The sequence below is a fragment of the Erythrolamprus reginae genome, chromosome 1 (assembly GCF_031021105.1).
Source record: "Erythrolamprus reginae isolate rEryReg1 chromosome 1, rEryReg1.hap1, whole genome shotgun sequence".
NCBI lineage: Eukaryota > Metazoa > Chordata > Lepidosauria > Squamata > Dipsadidae > Erythrolamprus > Erythrolamprus reginae.
This window is the reverse complement of record NC_091950.1, coordinates 127,406,450-127,416,763: the sequence shown is the minus strand read 5'-3', so window position 1 is coordinate 127,416,763 and position 10,314 is coordinate 127,406,450. Positions and strand designations below refer to the sequence as shown.

The 10,314-nt window shown below is 42.8% G+C and overlaps 1 protein-coding gene across 1 annotated transcript in view; it reads left to right on the top strand.

The window, feature by feature from the left end:
* The first annotated feature begins 4,351 nt into the window (after positions 1-4,351).
* The window catches only part of PTPN5 (protein tyrosine phosphatase non-receptor type 5), a 93,838-nt gene continuing 87,875 nt past the window's right edge, over positions 4,352-10,314 (top strand). The window contains exon 1 of the mRNA XM_070764545.1: positions 4,352-4,452. The gene's annotated coding sequence lies outside the window, so the exon portion shown is untranslated. The remainder of the gene's footprint in view (positions 4,453-10,314) is intronic.

The window sequence follows — 10,314 nt, the reverse complement described above, 5'->3', positions numbered from 1 at the left end:
TTCCCTTGCCAAATTCTCAGTTGAGAATTTGCTTTATATTTCCTTCAAGAGATAAGAATTTGCTTTATATTTCATTCAAAACATATAAGAACATATAAGAACCCTTCATTCCTCCACTCGAAACAGAATACCCTACGAAACTAGACTTACAAGTCTAGGTCTTGAAAGCTTAAAACTACGATGCCTTAAACATGATCTAAGTATTGCCCAAAAGATCACATGCTGCAATGTCCTGCCTGTCAAAGACTACTTCAGCTTCAACCACAACAACACAAGAGCACACAACCGATTCAAGCTTAATATTAACCGCTCCAAACTTGACTGTAAAAAATATGACTTTAGTAATTGGGTTGTCGAAGCATGGAACTCATTGCCGGACTCTGTAGTATCATCCCCTAACCCCCAACATTTTACCCTTAGACTATCCACGGTTGACCTCTCCAGAATCCTAAGAGGTCTGTAAGGGGCATACATAAGCGGACTAGAGTGCCTTCCGTCCCCTATCCTATAGTCTCTCCTATATCTCGTATTTCTTCTCTATTATATCCTCTATAATCTTCATTGTGTATTATTGTGTATTGGACAAAATAAATGAATGAATGAATGAATAAATAAATAAATAAACTCCAGCATTTTCTTGGTCAGAGCACAGTTTTTCTTGCAGATAACTAATTACAAGTGATGAATGTACAAACTACCGAAATTTCTTTTCAAGAGCTTCCCAAATGTTATTGAAATTCCAAGGAACGAGACAACATAGTAGTACACAGGAAAAGGTCTAGTGCTGAGAAATTTGGGGTTAATTTTATTTTTCTCTAGAGCAGTGATTCTCAAAGTGGGGGTCCCCAAACTCAAGAAATCTGCAAAATCAAATGAATAAACATTTTAAGCAGTCTAAAGTTTTAATTTCTAATGCAGCAAATATCAGTAAGATACAATCCAAATAAACCAAAGCTCTTTCAGATGCTCAGGTTTTTTTTAAAGAATGCCAAGGGGTCTAGAGATCAAACTTCTGCCCTAGAGAAGTAATTTACCCAATTACTCTTTTTTATAAATTTGGTAAGGAATTTTGATGCCCCCTTTTTTGTGTGCCCAGTGTTATGTGGAAATGTAAAACATGTTTTAAATGAAGTTAAAGATAATTTATTCATATTATCTACATATGTCTATGTGTATGTGCATATATGCCTCTCATTAATGATTCTTACAGTTCCCTAATTAATAATTATCGATTGATACACTACTCTGCTATGCTCACAGGAAGGTTTTTGATATGCCACTTGAAAAAAAAGCATTTCAGTGATGGGGAAGAATAGAATGGAATGGAATGGAATAGAATAGAATTCTTTATTGGCCAAGTGTGATTGAACACACAAGGAATTTGTCTTTGGTGCATATGCTCCAATAGAAAGTATACATTTGTCAAGAATCATGAGGCACAACACTTAACAATTGTCATATGGTACAAATAAGCAACCAGGAAACAATCAATATTCATAATCAATATTCATAATAATCAAGAAGGCTGAGATTGTCCTTATGCCCTCATCACCTCGAGGCTCGACTACTGTAACGCTCTCTACATGGGGCTACCTTTGAAAAGTGTTCGGAAACTTCAGATCGTGCAGAATGCAGCTGCGAGAGCAATCATGGGCTTCCCCAAATATGCCCATGTCACACCAACACTCCGCAGTCTGCATTGGTTGCCGATCAGTTTCCGGTCACAATTCAAAGTGTTGGTTATGACCTATAAAGCCCTTCATGGCACCGGACCAGATTATCTCAGGAACCGCCTTCTGCCGCACGAATCCCAGCGGCCAGTTAGGTCCCACAGAGTGGGTCTTCTCCGGGTCCCGTCAACGAAACAATGCCACTTGGCGGGACCCAGGAGAAGAGCCTTCTCTGTGGCGGCCCCGGCCCTCTGGAACCAACTCCCCCCAGAGATTAGAATTGCCCCTACTCTCCTTGCCTTTCGTAAGCTACTCAAAACCCACCTCTGCCGCCAGGCATGGGGGAATTAAGACTTCTTCTCCCCCTAGGCTGATACAACTGTATGTATGGTATGTTTGTACGTATGTTGTTTTTATATATTAGGGGTCTTAAGTTAGTTTTTTAGTATTGGATTTTTTACTGTACATTGTTCATGATTGTTGTTAGCCGCCCCGAGTTTTCGGAGAGGGGCGGCATATAAATCCAATAAATGAAATGAAATGAAATGAAATTGTCCTTAATCTGTCTTTTCATTGTTGTTAGCCGCCCCGAGTCTTCGGAGAGGGGCGACATACGAATTTAATAAATAAATAAAATAAATAATCTGGTTGGTTGTTGGCTATCAAGAGTTTTGTAAAGCCTTACACAAGCATGTTTGCCTCATTTTGCCAGTAATTGTACATAAAGGAAGTGCTCCTGACCTTTCCTGAAGACATCCTTGCTTTGCAGTCCTTGACTGCAGCAACATAGCTAGATTATCTCAACAATACAATGCATGTTTCTTCCCAGAACAAAAGAAAAAAGAAAAAAAGTACGGCTTCAGAGGCTGTTGATTTCTTCAGGAATAAAAGAAGAGCCCTATTGGTCTCTGGGCAGCCAGTGGGTCTCTTTCCCCTGCCCCAGCAATCCCCAAAGTGCTTCCTTGCTGCTGGGCACTTCTGCTGCTGGAATATTTCATTCAGGTTTCTCCCTCCCTCCCATAATCTCTCTCGCATGTCTGTGTATGTCTCTGTGCAAGAGTGTGCGTGGGCGGCCTTTGAAAGGCTTTCTGTCAGTCAACCACTGAGCTGAAAAGAGACAAGAGATACGGGGAAGAGTAATTTTAATGGGGAGTGTGGGCGGCTGTTGTTGCTGCCACGGCCAGCCATCAAGCCGGCCTTGAAACCCTTCCCTGGGGAGGGGGGCACTTGCCTAAAACTGGGGAAAGAAATACTTTCCAAACTTGTTCCAGTGACCTGCCCGCCCCCACACGTCACATCACCTGCCATAAAGAGAAACAGGAAGGGAGGAAGACTGGAGGAGCATTTTTTGAACTACTTCAGCTAGCTGTAGTTCACCAGTTCAAATCTCACCACCGACTCAAGGTTGACTCAGCCTTCCATCATTCCAAGGTGGGTAAAATGAGACGCCAGATTGTTGGGGGCAATATGCTGATTCTGTAAACCACTTAGAGAGGGCTATAAAAGCACTATGAAATGGTATATAAGTCCAAATGCTATCACTGTGCACGCTTGTAACTTGTGGCTTGTATCCTAAGATTTTTATTAATACAGTGTATTGTTTCTTCGTTGCTTATTTGACCCCCCCATGACAATCATTAAGGGTTGTACCACATGATTCTTGACAAATCTATATTTTCTTTTATGAGAGCATATGTATCAAGACAAATTCTTTGTGTGTCCAATAAATAAAGAATTCTATTCTATTCTTAATTCTCTTACGCCAGAGCTCTACACTTTAGGAATGGGTAGTAGTTTGCACACCGGGAAATATCAGTACAGTATAGCCGAGGAGGGTCAAAGTTAACTACCCCATCTGGGATATTGCTTTTTTTTTTAAAAAGAGGATTTTGTATGGCAGATCACCTTGCGGTCTGTGAGGTTTTGGGATACTTAAAAGGGAGCAGGGACCTCGGCATTGCAATCATTTGCCACGAGGAGGGAAGATAGTTACACTCCATAGAACTGAAAATATTAGTGACGGCGTTATCGAACTGAGCGTCTACAAGGCTTTTAATGGGAGGGAGGGAGAACATTTTATCAATGGGGAGGCAAATGAGGCTGGGGGGATATGAGCGGAGCAGCTGGAGAGTTTGTTTCTCATACACACACACACGGACGAGGAAAGGGTAGGAAACTCTCCCGAGGGAATAAAAACAGTCCCCCTGTTCATGGGAAGAGTGCATTCCCCTCCCACTCTTTGTCGCTGAATAATTTTACCTCACAGAAACCGGGCAGAATAGCCCTCCGCGAGGTGAGTCAGATGTAACAAGCTCACGCTGGCGGCGAGCGGAGGAGCTTCCACAGGGCGCGAACCGCCCGAGTGGAAGGTTCCCTCTCCCTAACCTGGAGGAGGAGGAAAGCTGCATTTGACTCGCTTTCCTCCCGGTTGCCGTGCGGAGCGTGGCGAGCGGTGGCGGGTGTGAGGGGGGGGGGGGGAGAGGTTGAGCTTTGCAATATGCCGCGGGGTGGAGCTCTGCGCCGTTTGCGGGGGGCTGTCGAGCTTTGCAGCATGGAGTGGAAGGTGGAAGGGGGGGCGGCTTTGCAGACTAGACTGGCAGGGCCGGGAGGAAGGAAGAAGGAGAAGAGGCGGGAAGGGGGGGGGGGGGAGAGATTTGCAGGCGGCAGAAGAGAGCGAGAGAGCGCGCGCCAAAGCTCCTTCCATTTCTTTCCCAAGGCCTTTTTCTGCCGTCGCGGGTGGCGCCTTCCGCAGCGTGAGTCCCACCCCCTTTCCTGACCTGAGGTAGGGTGGGAATTGAGCAGGTGTGTGTGTGTGTGTGTGGTGGTGGTGGGACGGGCGAACCGCTGAAGGGATGAGGGAAAAGGCAGCGGGGCAGAGCCGCGCACAGAACCACGCAGAACCGGCGGGTGGAAAAGCCCCTGAAGGAGGACGGGAGGGAAGAAGAGGAAGGAGACCCGCCGGTAGTCCGAAGCGCCTTGTTTTGCGCGCCGGGCTGGTCGACTCCCCCGCGGCGCCACCTTCTTTAGCGCGAGGGGGCTGCTGACCGAAGGTGTTGGGGGTGAGTCCTGCCAGAGAAACCGCTGCTGCTGCTGCTACCACCGGTGTTGCTACTACTGGTTCGGCTCTCTCTCTCTGTGCGTGTATTTGTGCATGTGTGTTCACTTTCAGCGACTAACCCCGAGGCTGGCACTTGAGGAGAGAAGGTCCCACGGTCGGCTTTTCGCCCGAGGGGGGCGGAGGTGGCAATGAAATTCAGCAACGGGGGCGGGTTGAAGCAAAAAAAACCACCCACCACCGCAGTCTTCTCTCTTCGCCCCGGGGGCGGGGTAGGGGGGAGGGGAGGGTCGCCGCCGCGCGCGGACGGACGGATGGGTGTGGGTGGGTGTGGGTGAGTGGGTAGGTGGGAATATGCCTACCACGCACGCGCGCCTCCCTTTGGCGCGGCTCGAGCCGGCGGCATTCAGCGGAACTCTGTGGAGAGGCCGTCGGGAGCGCGTCCCCGCGGAGCCACTGTGGCCCCCAGTTCGTCTGTGTGGTCTTGCAGCGCCCGCGAGAGGGAAAGTCTAGGATTCTGTTATTTATGGTCCCGATCCCTTTTTTCCCCCCTCCATTTTTTTTTTTGACCCTCCTGAGGTGGTACTCGACGTGACCCTTCGGTGAAAGGGGGAAAACACGCTTGCCCCGCGCGACTGTTGGGAGCAGAAAACTCAGGGAGGGGGGGGTGTATTTACTATTCAGGGCGAAAGCCGCCAGCCGTACTTTATTGTCGTACGCCGCCCTGAGTCCGTCAGGAGGTGGGCAGCTTATAAATTTAAATAAATAAATAAACTTGAATGGAAAGGGAGCAGAGGGATTTCGAAAAACCCTGAGGTTTTTCGGGGCATCGGGGCGCTGCCCCTGCTTTGAAGTGCTTAACTTGATCTCTCTTCCCTGACGGCGGGAGAATATTAACGATGGTCAGCGTCCCCCCCCCCCCCTGCTCAACTGGGGATAACGCGGGGTAAGTCCGAGCTGAAGATGAGGCAGTCACAAGTGGCCGCAGCAATCCCGTCTAAATGGCTGTGCTGAGAACCGTAGGATTTTTGTTCTAAAGAACTTGATTTCCAGCCAGCAGGATTGACTGTTGACTACCTGAGCCCAAACTCCGTATTTCTTGCTTGCATTTGCTTTACTTTTATTTTATTTTGTCCACAAAGACATCCATCCATCTCCCCATCTCTTCCTCTCTTTCACTCTTGTTTTCTTTATCTTGCTTTCTCTCTCTCTGGCTTTTTCTCTTTTCCTGTTTCTCTCTGCCGCTCTTTCTCTGCCTGTTTTGCTTTCTCTCTTTTGCTTTTTCTCTCTCTTTTTCTCTGTTTGTCTTTTGCTCTCTCTTCCCATCATTCTCTCTCTCTCTTATTTTATTTCTGATAAAATGTCCTGTGTTTCATTTGGGAAAGAGTTAAAGGGTTTAAAAAGGTTCAGGAGGGAAGTGTTTTTAATAGGAAAGTGAACACAAGAACAATGGGGCACAATCTGAGGTTAGTTGGGGGAAAGGTTAGAAGCAACATGAGAAAATATTATTTTACTGAAAGAGTAGTAGATGCTTGGAACAAACTTCCAGCAGACGTGGTTGGTAAATCCACAGTAACTGAATTTAAACATGCTTGGGATAAACATTTATCCATCCTAAGATAAAAGGGCAGACTAGATGGACCATGAGGTCTTTTTCTGCCGTCAATCTTTTATGTTTCTAAAGAATAGCATCATATATTTACTTCTATTTTTCCCTCCATGAATAATATTTGTAATTAAAATATTTCATCTTTGGCAAACTGAGAAGATTTACAACTGATCTGGCTTTTGGAGCTAACTAGCTGTCAAAAAAAACCTGTGGGTTTCCCCCTCCCTCCCCAAGAGAGATGATTTATTCTTTTGCATTATTTATTTATAACTTTTATTGGATGAGTACATCTTGATTCAGAGTTCCTGTTGATCTCTCTTGGATGCATAATGAACTTCTAGAAGAATTTTACCTTGTTACCAAACATCAGCATTTTGGAATGTATAAGTGCTTGTTTTACAGTTCTTCCCGCAGGAGGCAAATTAGGATTTAAAATAGGATAGCTAAAATGGATGCAATCACCAGTTAGTTGGGCTTGACTTGAGGGTGTCTTGTTTCTTGGGAAACAAGGAAAACATTTTTATATAGTCTTTTATTCAGTTTTTTTATAGAAAGTGTTTTAATGAGGTTGCCTTTTCCTAAAGATAGCACTTATTCTGAAAAATAAAGGGATTTAAAACTGGTATTATGTCAGAGGTTTAATATTGAGGGAAGTAAGGATTTTCAGATAGAAAAATCATTAAGTGCTTGTTCCAATTTTCTGCATGATCTTACAAATAGTATTTTCCAGCAGCTTACATGCATCTACTGTACATGGGCATAGATAGGCATCTGGTTGAATAGTGCCTTCTATCCAATTTGGATCTATTGCAGACCACTTGGGGGGGGGAATCTAATTTTGGTTAAAAGCTTGGAGGAGAATAATGCTGAGACTTTATTAGTTTGACTTTGCTGAATGTACCCCTTTACTCCAGACATTTCTTTATTTTGAAGAACACAGTCCATGTGGATGGAAGGAAAGGGCAGTGCTGACTAAACTAGACTTATTGCTGATTACTGATGTTAAAAATAAATGTGGAATTGTTTCTGGTAATTAAGATGTTTAAACCCCATTCATTATGTTTTTCCAATAAGAACTGCAATCTGGACATAGTACTTGATGGAGCATGAAAGTCTGGTAGCCTTTTGTTTTGTACAGAAACCACATATGTTCTTGTGATAGAATAAAATTAGGCCATTCTTTTAAAATCCAATTTAAACAGAACAATTTCCTTGGCTGTGTTATGGTAAGGCTACATTCGTCCCTTAATGTTTTTCAGAGCAGCATAGGTTTTGTGAGACAGGAACCTTTTATAATAAACTTTTGAAAAATAATTTTTAGAAAAATTACTTCTTTGCAATATTTATTTTTGTTTTTTCTGCTTATCACAATTATTTCCTGCCACAATCAAATCAGGTTGTCAGCCACAATACCGTTTACCTCTTGGTTTTCAAGGTAAGTCTTAAGCATTATTTTCTAGTGGAAATTGTGGGAAACATCCTATCTCTTATAACGTATACTGTACTTGGCTTTATCATATTAATAATCTCACCAGATACAGAGGTAATCTCTGGCAATGTGATTGTTTTTGCTGTGTTCGGGGAAATCGAGTGGACTCTATATATAAGGGGTAGACTTTTCATATGTGAAGATCTATTATGTTTGAGGTTGGCACTGGCTTACACACTGAAATCGTGTTGACTTTGGTGTCTAAAATATTTTTGGGGATAACAGGAATGTTGCCTCATATATCCCATTGGAGAGTCAATTTTATAGAGTGCATAAAGGCATTATGATATAAAGTAAAAAGACCCAACAGTGCATTTGTATTCTAATCCCTAGTCCTTTTTGGGTACTTTCAATAATTATGTGTGTGTGTGTGTGTGTGTGTGTGTGTGTGTGTGTGTGTGTGTGTAGTATGCATAATGTGATCACTAGGGATGATTTTTGTATGTTGCTGGTATGATTTCAAGGTACTGCTTTAAATGGATTTTAACTTAAATGATTACTACAGGTATTTAAAATAAAATCAATCTCATATATATGGTAATGGCTGGATTAAATTGAATTTGAATTTCAAATAAAACCTTTATTTAAATTAAGGATTCTATAAGTACTTCCAGAACTACAGCAACTTTTCAGCACAACATTTTCAGGCGTAGTACTAAATTAAGAAGACTTTCTTTTTCTTTGTTCAAGGGAAGACATCCTACATCATCAGAAAGGAACAACTGCTTAGGAGACACCCATTAAACAATTTCTATCATGACGTTTAGAAATATGGTAGAAACCTTGTTTTATGAAAGATATTCTTGAACCTTTGGGATTCTGGAATTGTAGCTTTTTGAAGAATGTGTAACAGAATGCTGGGAGAAAGAAAGGATATACAATAATGATCATTATTTACATGCAAAAAATCTTAGATCTAAGTCTAGACTTTAGGTATGGTTAGACAATATGAAATCCTAAATAGTTGTTATGAAGGCATTTGGTATAGCCCTTGACCATTTAATGAGTATTCAAAGTACAGCAACAAAGAAAAACTGGTCCTTGCACTTCCAACCACCGCCTCATCCCCATGGTCACGTGATCGAAATTCAGGCACTTGGCAACAGGCATGAATTTACAATAGTTGCAGCATCCAGGGGTTAACATGATCATCATTTGTTTCCCAGCCAGCTTTTCACAAGTAAAGTCAAAGGAGGAAGCTGGATTGTCAAAAAAGGTCATAAAATCTGTTGGTTTCAATTGTGGTCATAAGTCAATGACTTATATGTATTGGACCAGACTACCAATAAGGCAGCTTCCTGTTATTCTTACTTTACTGCTTGCATTGCATGAATCATTGCAAATGTGCATGGCGAAGTTTTGGAATTTTGGGGAGTGAGGACTTTGAACACCTGGATATAACTCCGTGCGAAAGCTTGTACTGTATTTTCATTATGGCTACTGCATACTGAATAGTTAAGAGAACAGTTATGTGAGATCAAAAGTTTTTCACGTAGTACCACAAACTTCCAGGAGTAAAAATCTGCAGACACTCCAATACAGTATATAAATAATGCAAATCATCAAGATTTTGAATTGCTAATATAAAGTGATCCAGGCTTATTTTCTTGCAATCGGGATTCCAGCATAATGTGAAACCCTTTTTTCCACTCTTGATTTATTTTCCATCGTTTCAGTCCATTGTCTCTCCTCCCCCCCCCCCCCCCCCGCCCCCAAGTCATGTACAATTCTCAGAGGCTGCCTGGACAAATCCTTGCAGATTCGTTAGCAAGGTTTTTCAGAAGTAGTTTGCATCCTTCTTCGAACTGAGAGAAAGTGACTAGACCATGGTCATCCACTTGACTTCATGCTGAAGACAGGACTAGAACTCACTGTCTCCCAGTTTCCATTGAAATTAACTCAAGTGGCTATGTTGACCAAGACATGATTTGATGGCTTTATCTTTACCCATGAACTATGACTTTACAGCAGCTAGTTTCAAACCAGAAGATAAGCCAAAGCCAAGCAAGTCACATTATAGCTTTTTGCAATTTGTGAATATAGTGATACATTGGCTGTGTTTGCACAAAATAATTAATTACCATGTCTTCTCTCCTGTTTATGCTGGTCATTAAATTCAAGTGATCCATTGAGTAGGTTATTTTCTCTGTCTTACCAACCGCTGCAAAGGATGCTTTGGATATTATCACTTTCTGGTGCCCCACTCCCAGTTTTTTTTTTTAATGGTTCATTGCACGGACCACCAGATGTTCAGACTGCATTTGGAATTTTTATCCACCTATCAAGTCCTTCTTAAATGCCTGGGACAGGCAGACATTGATCCTTGTAGTGCTAGCTGTATCATCAGAGGATGAAACATCTGTTCTGGGTAAGACTCCCTTATGCAATTGGCAGTGAATGCAGTCAATGCTGATGATCTTTAAGTGGTACCCCAGTTGTTTTGGCCTTTCACCCAAGGCACTTACGGTATTACTGTTGGTATTACCTTTGC